This window comes from Sander lucioperca, chromosome 8 (genome assembly GCF_008315115.2).
Source record: "Sander lucioperca isolate FBNREF2018 chromosome 8, SLUC_FBN_1.2, whole genome shotgun sequence".
In the NCBI taxonomy this organism is placed as follows: Eukaryota; Metazoa; Chordata; class Actinopteri; order Perciformes; family Percidae; genus Sander; species Sander lucioperca.
In genome coordinates this window covers 41,703,848-41,718,847 of record NC_050180.1, presented here as the reverse complement: position 1 = coordinate 41,718,847, position 15,000 = coordinate 41,703,848, and the positions used below count along the sequence as shown (strand labels likewise).

The following is a 15,000-nucleotide window of genomic DNA, read 5'->3' as shown; positions in this document are numbered from 1 at the left end:
ATTGAACCCAGATCTCCCACACCAAAGGCATGTGACTAATCCACTGGACCATCACTCACCCACCACACCACCTGTTACCACCGAAAGCATCGGCCCTGGAGGGAACCTCTCCCCTGTGCTTCCCCACTACGGTCTGGGAGCCCGAAAACAGGAAAGGAAAGGTGGAACACAGCGTTACATGATTGATATCTTGCCCGGTATCAAATTTAGCCCGACCTGCATTCCTTGGGTATGTATGAAAAATGAACTTGTATTTGAACTATTCTACCATCTTATTAACCTGTGCTGTATTAATCTTAGCTCAGCGCACGATCGATTAGGCCAATTAGGAAACTTAGTAACACACACAGACACACACACACATGCTGGTCCTCTCCTGTTGTTAAGCAACCTGATAACTCAAAGACTTAAGGTGAAGATGCTTTGATGGGCGCTGAGTGAAAAACCCTCATCATCCTCTCTTTGTTAACAGCTGATGTTTACACCCAGAAATGATCATTTTTATAATTCATAATTCCTGGTAAGATGCAGATGTTTTTACTGATGAACAGATGTTCGGTGACAGGAATTTAAAGATATTTGTTCACACACATCTTCAATAAACTACCCTATGTCGACGACATTCCCTTTACGGGATTGCTCTCCCGTGCCGCCGGACATTCGGCCTGATGTCCCGTCCCCTTCATCTCTCTTTGTGTGGCGCTCTAACCTCCGGTGGATTTCTGAGGACTATGGTCAGTGTTGAGAAGGATATTCTGAATACGTAACGCTGGTACATGTATTCCGTTACTCCCCAACACTTACTATTGTTAACTGCTCCTCAGATCTCTGCAGGGTAAAACACCCAATAACTCCGCAGTAAGATGCATATGCTCGTGTAATCATAATAATGTGCCCTGTGACCACTGAACTGATGCTTTTTAACATCTTAACACAAAAATTATGATTTGTCTGTTTTTTTCTCTCCATTTTTTGGTCACTTTTTCTGCGCTTTTTCCGACATTTTTGTCACTTTTTTCCAACATCCTTTGATCAATTTATTTCTCTCTAAATGCTATTAAATTGAATAAAACAACCAAATTCAATGAAAGTAAGAGCGTTGTAGGGAACCATCCACGTTACTTTTCTTTGAAAATTTGGTTGAAAGAAACCCACATTTCTGATCTAGAAAATGGGTCAAATTTGACCCGAGGACAACAGGTGGATTAACATTACACTTATTATATAGTTATGACAACCATTAACTTCAACATCACACCGGTCTATCGCTGCAACACAGACCAGCCCAAGATCAACGCTATAGAACAATCATCATCTGCAGACAAACTCAGGAACATCTGCACAGTCACTCACACAATAAAAATGTTCACTATTTAAAGATAAAACCCAATAACTCCGCAGTGAGATGCATATGCTCGTGTAATCATAATAAAGTGCCCTGTGACCATTGAACTGATGCTTTTTGACATCTTAACACAAAGATGAATGCCGCTTCAGTCTCTTTCGGAGCTAAGACTCAAAGAGTGCACATTATATTTCGTGTTTTGTGTGTTTATCCACGCTCCACAGACTGCAGACAGACTGCAGGCCAGAATAAGAGAAAAGAGGAAAGAGAAAGAGAGAGATGTGGCCTAGTTAACCTTTGTGTTCTCGCTCCATTCCCTCCGGCTGCACTTTCCTCCTCAGCTGGAAAAGGTTGAGAGATGAGCGGCGACGTTTCAACAAAAAGCAACTATTCAAATCTGAAAGATGCATATTTAATAAACGGATGATTCAGAACTCAGGGTCTGTGGCTATAAATTGGGGTCCCTCCTGATATAAAGAGCAGCGAGCTTTTTCGACCGCCTCTAACGAGATAAGCGCGTATTGTCGTTTAATAAAAAGCTCTCACGCTCCATTAGCTCGGGGTCGCACGCACGCACGCACGCACACACACACACACACACACACACACACACACTCACACACACACACACACTGAGACACACAAAGGCACACACACACACACACACACACACACACACGCACACACGCAGAATGCCTGGCAGGGCAAATAATGAGTGACAGCAGCAGGTGATTACTGCAAAGAGTCTGCGGGGGGGTCAGTAGGTCAGTGGTCACCAGAAGAGCTCAGAGACAGATGGATTCTGGGAGGTGTAGTGTGGTGTGAGATGTGTCTGCAGGGGACAGGAACCTGTCCAAGCAGATTCATCAGTGCAACCAGCAGAGCATACGACGCTCGGAGCGGCCATTACTGTCTGTCACGAAGGCACGCACGCACGTTTTAAGACAACAGAACACTCAGAGAGCTTTGTGACCAGCATATAAACTGTATGTAGTAAAAAACAGAATGCATGAACGTTCCTTCACACTCGTCCGTATAACTTTGGAGTCGTGTTCTCGATGCTCAACCCTTCAAACATCTCGTAGGGCCGCGGGAATCTCCACACGGTGAGGCCACTGTTTTCTCCACAGACACTACTCAGAGTAAAGAGTCCGAGACGCTGGGTTGATGCTGACGGCCTGTTGCATCACTGCGTGCAGCTGGGAGGTAAGGAAGAGAGCCAGCAGAGAGAAACCAGCTGCAGTGTTTTCATCAGGACGGAGAGCAGAGAGACAGAGAGACGGAGAGACAGAGACGGAGGGGGGAAGAGAGGTTGGCAGGCTGCCGGCAGCGTGTTCCCTCTATTGTTCCCGCTGCTGGACGGTGTAATGATCCATCTTCTTTGTCCCGAGCAGTCTGCTCCTTAAAAACAGCTCATCCCTCACTGTCCTCACTGTCCCGCGGCTGTCGGACTGATGTCCCCGCTGCAGAGCCGAGAGCTTCACCGTCCCACGGCCGTCGGACTGATGTCCCTCGCTGCAGAGCCGAGGGCCTTGCCATCCCGTCGCTTTATGACATTTTTCCATGTTTTTATCCACATTTATTTCCACGCTTTTGGCGCTTTCATGTTGAAGGATTAAAAAAAAGTTACATTTGCATAATTTGTTAATGTTTTCTTTTGCTAACATTCGATATTTAACAGCTAAAAACCAGAATTAGCATTACGAACATTAGTTTTGTCACCGTGTTCACTATATGTGTTACCAGATCTGGAGAGAGTTTGTTCCAGAGACTTATTTTAGCGGTCTTTACAAGTTGAGTTTAGCCGACAAAAAGAGACTGTTCTGCAGGACAGACGGTTACGTTTAGAGATTTAAAACAATGGGTGTGCTCCAAAACGGGCGCGTCAGACGCTGTCAGTGCGTTTGGGCCTGTATGTGTGTATATAAATAGAATATTAAAGCCATGTGTGTTGGCTCCTGAAGAATAGGAAGCTGTGAAATCGTCCAACGAACTCAAACACACGCACACACACAAACACACACACACACACACTGCTGTGTGACAACAGAAATGGATGTGTTTGTCCGTCTGTTAATTAATCTCACACAGATACACATCATGTCAGACACTCGATGTTTAACCCACATTTAACCCTGGAAAGTGTGTGCGTGCGTGCGTGCGTGCGTGCGTGCGTGCGTGCGTGCGTGCGTGCGTGCGTGCGTGCGTGCGGGCTGGCGTGCGATTACTTGGTCCTTACTAGGCAGCAAGTACAAGAATATGTGTGTGTTTGTGTGTGTGTGTGTGTGTGTGTGTGTGTGTGTGTTGAGTGGGGGAGGGTGTGGGAAATGGGAGTCATGTCATCCTTCTTCAGCCGGCCTAATGGGGAGAGCAAGAGCCTGCTGCTTATCTACACACCTCTGCACACACACACACACACACACACACACACACTTCGCCAAGCCACAGTTTAATCCTTGAAATGTACTTTGGTTGATCCAGACTCTAAATGAATGAAGAAGCAGCTGATTCAGGAGCTGCAGATCTGGATGTATTTCTGCCTCTCTGTCTCCGCATCGAAGGCCGTGAACAGCAGCACACACAGAGGCTGAAAACCTGACGACAGAGCTGATACACGCATTATTATTAATAGTGTTAGAATTCTACATTCTGGAAACTGGGAACTCAGCACCGTCTCCCACACTGATGGGATTTGAAATGAGGTCTCCTGTGACTGCAGCAGCTCTTCTGGCCTCATCACACCAGAGAGAGAAAAGAAGGAAAAAGGTTTCACTGGATGGAAAGTGGAATGTGTGCCGATCAATCAGCCGAGAGTCAGAAACAAGAGGAGGAAGTATTTCATTGTTTCACCTATAACTGGACAGGCCAGGCAAGAAAAATCATTGTTTTAAACGTCAAAATTAACACCAAATAGACATTGTGTTTCCTTTTTATTCATTCTTGCACTGCCCACAGCTGCGAGTCCGTAAACGTAGTTACTTAGTCTATATCGACTAGGTTTCATGTCAGGGATTATTCAGATGTCCGTTACCATCCTCTTTCTTTGTGTGTGTGTGTGTGTGTGTGTGTGTGTGTGTGTGTGTGTGTGTGTGTGTGTGTGTGTGTGTGTGTCTGTGTCTGTGTGTGTCTGTGTCTGTGTGTGTGTGTGTGTGTTTGTGTATGTCTGTGTGTGTCTGTGTCTGTGTGTGTGTGTGTGTGTGTGTGTGTGTGTGTGTGTGTGTGTGTGTGTCTGTGTGTGTATAAACATCAACGAAAACATCGTAAAAAGTGACAAAAACTTGGAAAAAAAACGACAAAAAGGCCTGGGAAAAGTGACAAATGTCAAAAAAGAACAACTAAACTTTGGACCCAGAAAAACAAAAAGTTGCATGGTCGACAGGAAGACAACACAAGGGTTAAAGAAATGCCAATAAACCAGAGCACGTTGTTCTTCCATCCAGGAATGCTATGTGGACTAGCCAGACCTTCCTCCGCAGAGCTGTGGAGGAAGGTCTGGCTAGTCCCTAATTGGCTGTCGTATGAATGACTTAGTTACGATAACGGTTTTGTTGCAGTACAGAATATTTAATAATTCTTTTATTTTACATCTTACTGGCTCAAATCTCAAAGATATAAACAAAAACTGTGTGCTCCTTGACAAAAAAAACTTAAAAAAATGTCTGAGTTTTTTTTCTCACCAAATTATGACTTTAATTGCAGAAATTCGGACATTTTTCTCTGCAGCTTTCCTCCCTTTTATTTAAAGTTCCTTCCCGAGACTATTTAGCAGAGGCACCGGGGCTCCGTCAGGCGCTTAGCACCGCCCAAGATGATTGTGTTTGGTTTAAAAGGTCCAATGTGTGGGAATTTCTCCCATCTAGCGTTGAGATCATATATCGCAATCAACTCTCTCGCGCCACGCAGTTCAAAGTACGTATTACAGCTACGGTAGCCGTTCGGCATCTCTTTCGATCCCCTTTTCCTTTATCAGGTCTTTCCCATAGACATTATATAAAATGGACCAAGAGTAAGTATGTAAGTCCAAACTACCTGAGAGCTTCTCCTGTACTATACGGTAATTCCTCTACTATGAGACAGTAAGTCTCGTGGTTATGACCCAATCGTTAGCCTATTTTTATAAAAACGTCTGCTACGGAGCCATAACGTGAGGTACAAGGTAATGGAGCCTTTTATACATTGTCGTGTTTCTTTAGAAATAAACAATGGACAAATAGAGTCTTTAAACTCTTCCGATGTAAAGTTATTCTCTGTCAAAGTGACGCCAAAATGAATGACAGTCAATGGGATGCTAATGGTGGGTGAATGCTTGTTAGCATCAAAATGGCGCCATAGGAGCTACGGGTTGTTGACAGACGCTTACCCCCTTGGTGTTTCCATCTTTGGAAGGCAGCTCCAATATTCAGTCTTTTGTTCTGATGATGCCGGTCTCTTGCTCTTTTCAATATCCTTTCACTTTTTCTGGGCAAAGAAGAAGACTCCTGTTCCTGTATCGCGGCCGGGAAGCTACGATACCCATTAGCAGCATTAGCAACACCTGTGAGTTTATCATGTGACAGTGAAAACGTGAAAAGCAGAGCAGTATGTCCTGTATGTCCCTTACCGGCTAACGTATTTCAAGATGGAGCATGAATATGGAGCGTCTACCCCAGTTTGTGAACAGGCAACACAGAATGAAATATCTTAGTTTTTCCCCCCCACTACATTCTGACATTCAACCAACCAAACGACTGACGGATTAACGGAGGAAACAGACGGTGATAATTACGGTTAACTGCAGCTCTATATTTAATAAGTGCTTCTCAGACAGACGGGAAGAAAATCCTACTTCCTGCCTGCTCTCCTCTGCAGCTCCAGAGAACCAGATTCACTTGATGTGTCGCCAGAAAAAGACCACACACACACACACAGACACACACACACACACACGCACGCACGCACGCACGCACGCACACACACACACCTTTCTGTCGTGCTTTTTTGAAGCCTTTTTGACTCTTTTTGGAGAAATGCTGTTTTTGGCACTTTCGGCGCTCACTTTTGACGCTCACTCTCACTTGCATTTGTCTTAAAGGTGCAGTAGGTAAGACTTATAAAACTAACTTTCTGTCATATTTGCTGAAACTGACCCTATGTTCCAGTAGAATTACATGAAGCAGGTCGTTTAAAAAAAATATCCCAGTATCGTGTGAGCCTGTGTGAGTCTGGTTTGGTCCAACGGGGAATCATAACCGTAACTCTCCGCAGCTCCCGCAGGCCTGTGGGCTGCTGGGAAAACATGTCTGCTGATTTCTCACAGGAGAGAGAGAAACAAAACAACAAGTACGGTCATTCAGCACAGACACCCTGAATCCTTTTCACTGCTGCTGGCATTATGTTTCCTGCAGCTCATTACACCATGCAGTCAAAAAGCTGCCTGTTAGCAGCCGTAATGCGATTATCCGTCCTCTTCATGTCTTCTTCTCCCACGTTAATTGACCCCATGCTGTAGCGCTCAATGGGGACGGCTGGCGCTAATTGTGGCGGTATTCTGAGATACGGTGGGAGCATTAGGCTGCGTTCCACCACCAGGAAGGAGGAATTATTCACCTGGGACGACTCCACAAGCATCTCCGTGTGTTTGTGTTCTGGTTTTCATGACAATGTGGGGACCCACACTTTGACGTCCCCTGTCGTTCTGGGGACCAAGTTTTTTTTAGGGGTTACAGGGTTCATAGACACACACACACACACACACACACAAACATACACACAGACACACACACAGACACACACAGACACACACACATATATACACACAGAGAGACACACACACAGACACACACACAGACATACACACATACACACGCACACACACACATATATATACACACAGACACAGAGACACACACACATTCTCACACACACACACACACACACACACACACTAGGGGTGCAAGATATATCGACTCAATATCGTTATCGCAATATATCGCAAGTGTTGCAATAAGTATGCAATATTTTGCTTATTTTGTGGAGCGCTGCGTCCCGTCCGTTGGCTGTGTGGCTTAGTTGTGTTTGATTTAGAGCTCACTTGAGTCGCTATAATGAACATGATTCATTGGCCAGTTACCGTACCACTTGCACATGTTGGTGCACGTCAGCGCACGGGAGCGTATGGAGCGTACCACGTGTGTGCATATTTCGACAGAGTGACAGTGTAAGTGAAGAAATAGATAGAGACAACAAAACGGAATGCATCAGAGAAGAGAAAGAAAAGTTGTGTCCTGTTCTCTTTATATATATATATATATATATATATATATATATATATATATATATATATATATTTTTTTTTTATTTTTTTTTTTATTTTTTTTTCCTGTTCTGTAGACATGGTCCTTATTTATTTATTCATGTTGGACCAGTCCAATGTGACCGTCAGTTGAAATAAACCTTGTGTTGTAATTAAACTTGTTTAATTTGTTAAGAATCTATTTTGATGCGTTTTTCCATAACTTTTGTAATTTTACATATGTTTAAAAATATCGAAGTTAATATCAATATTGCAATATCACATTTTTTCAATATCGTGCAACCCTAACGCTAACTGACGCAACATTTGTCCTGTAGGGTTACATTACAGCGTTGTCTTCTGTAAACTTAGACACCAATGCACGGGGAAATCCTCCTGCTGACACTGACTTGACATTTTTGGGCGCTGTTCTTGGCGCTTTTTGGGCTCTTTATTCTGTGCTTTTTTTGACACTTTTTTGACGTTTTAAATGTTTTTTTTTCCCGCTTTTCTAAGCATTTTTTTAAAACATTTTTTAAAAATGTTTTTTTTATGCCTTTTCAACGTTTTGTTTTTTGAAAATTTGTGAATATTTTTGATGCTTTTTGGGCGCTTTCGATGTTTCTCATCCTCTGCTACACTAATATACCACGACATCACTAACTGTTGGCTCTAAACACACTTTTCTGGACGCTGTTTAGACGTTTTTTGTACTTTAAATTTGGCTCTTTATTCTGCACTTTTTAAAAGCTTTTAACCCTACCAGCACTAAGGGCATTTTTACAGTTCATTGTCCGTCTGGTTTTATTTTCTAAAAAAGCTTGTAAAACATCAACCCTGTTGTCTACAGCCAATTTATGAACATCATTTTTTTCAGGAAAAACTGGGCTATTAGAATATGTGTGCTGCAGTGAGGTCACTTGAATGTAAAAATAGGTTGTATGACCTTAAAGACAAATAAATAAATAAAACAGAACATGAATCTCACAGATATATATTGATATCACAGACAGATCAATAAAAGCTAAGCCAATCTCCTGTCTAAATCAGTTCCCATATGTATTAGGAGTCAAACTGTGAAGAAATAAACATTATAACTTATACAGTTGACTAAATACATACATTTTTTCAAAAAAAGTCCAGACGCTTTTGCCGTCATGACATTCACTTATGCCAGTAATCAAATAATAATGTCATATTTACTGAAATCACACACACAGTAATGTTCTAAAACCGTTTCCTATATATGTGGAGTCATGCAGTGCAAAAATAAACATAATGAACATTACAACTCATGTAAAAGGACAAACTATTTACATTTCTTCAAAAAAGGCCTAAATATATGCCAAATCTCAAAACATTCTTCTCTGTAGAACGGTAATAAACTGGAGTGATCTATCTTTCCCTCTATAGCCTTTGTTCTCGCTCGGATTCGGTGGAGTGATGCATCTTTCCAAAGCATATACTCTTTGTATGACGGACCTGCCTTCCCATTGTTTGAAAGACGTCAACACAATCTCGCAAAGCATCATGGGATATTCAAAATGGCACCTAGCCTCGAGCTAGCTGCAAAAATGACGGAAAATTGATAAATTATGGACATCAAGTGGATAAATCTAGGATGTGAGCGTTTGGATTTATTGCTGAACAACTCCGAAAAGAAGTTCCAGGCTGGATAGAAAACCTTCTGTAAAGGCTACAAAGACACCAAAGACACCGCCGTGATGGCTAACTCCTCAGCTTTTAGCAGCAAAAATCGGTAAGTTTCTACATTAAACCGTTCAAATCATCAAATTATCTAAATTATCTAAATTATCTAAATTATCTAAATTATCTAAATATTAATCAGAGGTGCCGTTTTGTGTCGTCTACGACGCGATCGGGTTCTGTGGGTTAATGCTTTTTTGACACCTTCTTTGACATTTTTTAAGCTCTTTCTTCTCTTTGACAGATTTTTTTTTACGCTTGAGTTCTTTATTTGATGCTTTTTAGTCATTTTTTTTGGCGCTTTCAATGCTCACTTTCGACGCTCGCTTTGGATGCTCGCTTACGACGCTCGCTCTCACCTGCTTTCGTCTTAATGCTGTAAAAGATCAACCAGATGCTGGTGTGTGTCTGTTGTTATCAGAATAGTAGCAGTGCATATGTAGCATCAGAATGACTCTAAACATGTCTTTTTTTAAAGTTTTTTGGCTCTTTATTTCGCTCTATATTTGACACTTTTTTAAAAGCTTTTTTGATGCCTTCTTTGAATTTTTTTCAGCTTTTTGTCCTGTTTTTCAGACGTTCTTTTTAAAAGCTTATAATACTTTTTGACGACTTCTTTTGAGATTTTGTTTCAGCTTTTTCTCCTGCGTTTTTTGCGCTTTCGACGCTCGCTTTCGACGCTCACGTCTAAACATGCCTTTTTTTTTTGCTTTTTGTGTGCTTTTTTCTAAATTTTTTAAGATTTTTTGGCGCTTTTTTTGGCTCTTTATTTCACTCTATATATCGCACTTTTTTAAAGCTTTTTTGATGCCTTCTTTGACATTTTTTCAGCTTTTTGTCCTGCTTTTTTTATGCTTTCGATGCTCGCTTTCGACGCTCGCTCTCACCTGCTGTTTAAGATCAACCAGACGCTGGTGTGTGTCTGTTGTTATCAGAATAGTGCAGAGGTGCAGTGCAGATGTGGCCTCAGACGGTCCGTTGGCTGTAACCTCCGTTCCTCTCTCCACACAGCTGTTTCTCATCGTCTGTCTGAGATTTACGGCCGGCTCGGTGTGAACAGGCGAGCAGCGTTGGCTCTGGAAACACTGCAGTGTCTCTACGTTTTTATTTGACTCTCTTTCTGTCACATTTCCTCGCCTGCACTGCAGAACAGATTCCACCTGATGTTCTTCACGCGGCCGTTTCCGGATGAATGAAACCACCGTGACGGTCAGGGGGAATGATTTAAGGGAGTTTAAAGAGGTATACTTTAGAGATTTAGTATTTAAAGTAACAGAAGCAGACGTTGAGGCCGCACACGAGTCGATGTGTAGAAGATCTTTAAGGATTTTTAAGTTATTTTAAGGTGATAATCTTAAAACACATGTCCAACTCAAGGCCCGGGGGCCAAATCACGGCCCTCGCAGATTTTGATCCGGCCCGCGTATCAATTTTGGCCCATGTCAACGTTTTATCACTTTTGCTGACGTTTTTGTCGCTTTTTTCACACAGAAACACACACACACACACATATACACAGAGACACACACACAGACACACACACAGACACATTCATTGTAAATGAATTGATTATAGAGATAGATAGATAGATAGATACTTTATTTATCCCCACAGAGAGTGTGTGTGTGAGAAAGTGTGAGAGTGTGTCTCTCTGTGTGTGTGTGTCTGTGTATGTGTGTGTCTCTGTGTAAGTGTGTGTGTGTGTGTGTGTGTTTGTGAGTGTGAGTGTGTATCTCAGTGTGTGTGTGTGTGTGTGTGTGTGTGTGTGTGTGTGTGTGTGTGTGTCTGTGTATGTGTCGCTCTCTGTGTGTGTGTGTGTGTGTGTGTGTGTGTGTGTGTGTATGTGTCTGTGTATGTGTGTGTCTCTGTGTGTGTGTGTGTGTGTGTGTGAGTGTGTGTGTGTGTGTGTGTGAGTGTGTGTGTGTGTGTGTGTGTGTGTGTGTGTCTCTGTGTGCATGTATGTGTGTGTCCCTGTGTGGGCTGAACTCTCAGTAATCAGATTACAGGAAGTGTTTGTAACTTTCTCCTCTCCGTGGTGCCCAGGAGACGTCGCCGTGGTGACATCTCTGCTACCAGGAGTGCCACGTTTTCATGTTTATGACTCAGCGCCACTCGACACACACATGCTCTGAGTTCAACTGTTTGTACTTAACAAACGGCTGCTAATCTGTCACAGTTTGGGACTCATTGTCTGATCATTTATTGCATCAAACGAGATAATATTTTCATTTCTCATGCAGAACAATTAACTACCGGTATGTCTCTTTCTTCTTGAAAAATGGGTATTGCTTGATTTTAGTTGACCTACTCTTTGGAAATGGATTTTATTCCCCTCCTCCATTTGTTGTTATGTTTATCCCATCCTTGTTGTTTTAAGTATCTTGTGTGTAAAAGCTTTTAAATGCTCAATAAAAAAACTTTTGAAAAGAAAAGTAGGCTATGTTTTATCTGCAGCTGCTTCAAAATTTTCAAAGATTCAAAGGTTTCTAAACGGATAAAAGGCAACGCTACGTGAATTATTATGATGATGTGAAACAGTGTGAATGAATTTATGTAGGCTACTAATTTATACGGAATATTAGGGCTGGAGGATTAATCGGAAAGTAATCAAAACTCTCTTCTCACGTCTAGCCCTTCGGCACCATATTTAGACGCGCTTGATCGGACTCTTGCCGTCACTTTTTGATGCTCTGGGTCGGGACGTAAGTGTAACTGACATGCGGCACAAAAACGGGACAGTTAGGTTTAGGCAAAGATGGTGGGTGGGGTTATAAAATTTACATTTCAGTGACACGTGGGACAAGAATGGGACATTAACCCCGGTCTCCTGCTGTCTCTCTGCATACTACTCTCTACTGTTGTCTCTCTACATGCTACTCTCTACTGTTGTCTCTCTACATACTACTCTCTACTGTTGTCTCTCTGCATACTACTCTCTACTGTTGTCTCTCTACATACTACTCTCTACTGTTGTCTCTCTACATACTACTCTCTACTGTTGTCTCTACATACTATTCTCTACTGTTGTCTCTCTTCATACTACTCTCTACTGCTGTCTCTACATACTACTCTCTACTGTTGTCTCTCTACATGCTACTCTCTACTGTTGTCTCTCTACATACTACTCTCTACTGTTGTCTCTCTTCATACTACTCTCTACTACTGTTGTGTACTCTACATACTACTCTCTACTGTTGTCTCTACATACTACTCTCTACTGTTGTCTCTCTCATACACTGCTACTGCTCTCTACATACTACTCTACTGTTGTAACTCTACATACTACTCTACTGCTGTCTCTCTACATACTACTCTCTACTGTTGTCTCTCTGCATACTACTCTCTACTGTTGTCTCTCTACATGCTACTCTCTACATACTACTCTACTGTTGTAACTCTACATACTACTCTCTACTGTTGTCTCTCTACATACTACTCTCTACTGTTGTCTCTCTACATGCTACTCTCTACATACTACTCTACTGCTGTCTCTCTACATACTACTCTCTACTGTTGTCTCTCTACATACTACTCTCTACTGTTGTCTCTCTACATACTACTCTCTACTGTTGTCTCTCTACATGCTACTCTCTACATACTACTCTACTGTTGTAACTCTACATACTACTCTCTACTGTTGTCTCTCTACATACTACTCTTCTGTTGTCTCTCTACATACTACTCTCTACCGTTGTCTCTCTTAATCCTACGTCATCTCCATACAAACGCAGAAGGGAGATTTTGCGTCAGTATCTGACGCTGAGAGACTCTGACCAAGCTTCAGTATTTTCAGAGTTGGGAGAGAGAACAGGTTGGTCAGAGCAGCAGAATAAGGAGTGAGAAGGTGACTTTTACAAAGGACATCCTCTCCTCCATCAGCTGATCTCATCACGCAGACAGTAGGTTTGGTTGGGGGGACGGGGAGGATGACATTATATAACCGGGGGTCTGGAGGTCTTCGCCCATAAAACTTTGAGCATCAAACACTTAATTTCCTGCTTTCTGGTGAATTGTTATGCAACAATTTATGGAGCAAACGTCTTTATATTAGGGATGCACCGAATCCAGATTTTTGGGGTTTGGCCAAATACCGAATCCACTGGTTAAGATTCTGCCGAATCCGAAACCGAATACCGAATCCTCGTCCCATCCTCAGTCCATGAACACAGTAAACTCATTAATGAAGTAAACAGTGACTGTCCTTCCTTTGCCGTACCTGAAGTTGCTGCATTCTGGCTGCTGTCTGTAGATTCCTTCATGCACAACTCGTATTCTTTCAGATGTTTCATACCAGATGTTGTAACAGCGGTGATGTTGTGTATAGTTTAGGGTCCTCGCCACCACGAGACAAATCAACATTGCAGATTGAACATGTAGCTGGACTTGAATGGCCTTCTTTTGACTGAAAGTACTGCCAAACTACACTTTTTCGGCTCACGAGTTCCATTTCCACTTTCTCACAGCCTACTGCATTGAACGCTCCACCTACGTAAACACCTTCCCGTAATCAACGGCGCTGTCATTACGTCGACCAGCGTAGCGCGCGTAGTGCAAGCGTAGGGGTCGGTGCATCGGTGCATCCCTGTTTTATTTATGTGAAGGAAATATTGACTATTCTCCTAGATTGTTCAAACATTGCTGCAGATTTAGAACATCGTCACGTGTTTCGGGGTGGATTTGTTTTATGAATCATGTACATCTCAACAACAAATCTCTGCCAAAAAAGAACGAGACCTCGTTAAAGCCAGAAGCTGCAAAGGTTAAATCTACATAAAATACATGATGTAGCACAAAGTAGACACAGTTCTTACTTACAGTCTTACGAACATGTTTTGAGCCCTCTGAACGGTTAGATTAACTTCTTTTGAGTGGGTTCTTTCAGTGGTGTAGTCTTATGTATTGTAGTGGGTATACTGTACTGTCAGTCAGTCAGTTTGGCTTGTGCATGGGGGATAGTTCAGGGCTTGTGGCCTTTTCTATCTATAAAGACAGCATGTGAGGGGAGGAGCCCAATTTGTTCATGCACTGGTTGGGGGGTTGTCTGACAGTCGTGAAAATTAAAATAGCCTACTACAATAGGGGGGGGGGGGCATTTCATAGTGGGGGGTCTGGGCGAAGAAAAACACAGATGACAATTCAAAATATATTAAAATTACAATGCAAAGTATGTTGCGTGTCATTGGGCATTTTTAAGTGGGTATATGGAAATCCTGGAGCTTTCTTAATGGGTACACTGCGTATTCCTGCGCATCACGTAGACTACACCACTGGGTTGTTTCATATATTTTAAAGGGGGACAAACCTAGGCTAATTATTCTCAATATTGAAAGGGGACATATCCCCCCTGCATCAATCAACGCCTGCTATAACAGACACACAGGCACACAGACAGGTAGATATAAAAGAACAGGGAGCTTCAGACTCCCACTAATTCATATGTCTGTCCTCTCACTTTCACTCAGAGTCATTTTCACCCAGAGACAGAAAACAGAGAACATGAATCTCAGAATTTGGGAAACTGTTGAACAAAGAGTCTTTGTGTGTCTGTGTTCAAGAAAACAAAAACCACAAACACGTTCAGCATCATGGAGGAGGCGCGTTTTCATCTCCTCCCCTTTTAATATCTCAGTTTGTTTGTTGGTAAGTGGCAGCTGTGTGTGTGTGTGTGTGTGTGTGT

At 42.4% G+C, this 15,000-nt stretch overlaps 1 protein-coding gene across 2 annotated transcripts in view; it reads right to left on the bottom strand.

Moving 5' to 3' along the window:
• Positions 1-15,000, bottom strand: part of enox1 (ecto-NOX disulfide-thiol exchanger 1) — a 100,594-nt gene that overhangs the window by 85,251 nt on the left and 343 nt on the right. The window lies entirely within an intron of this gene.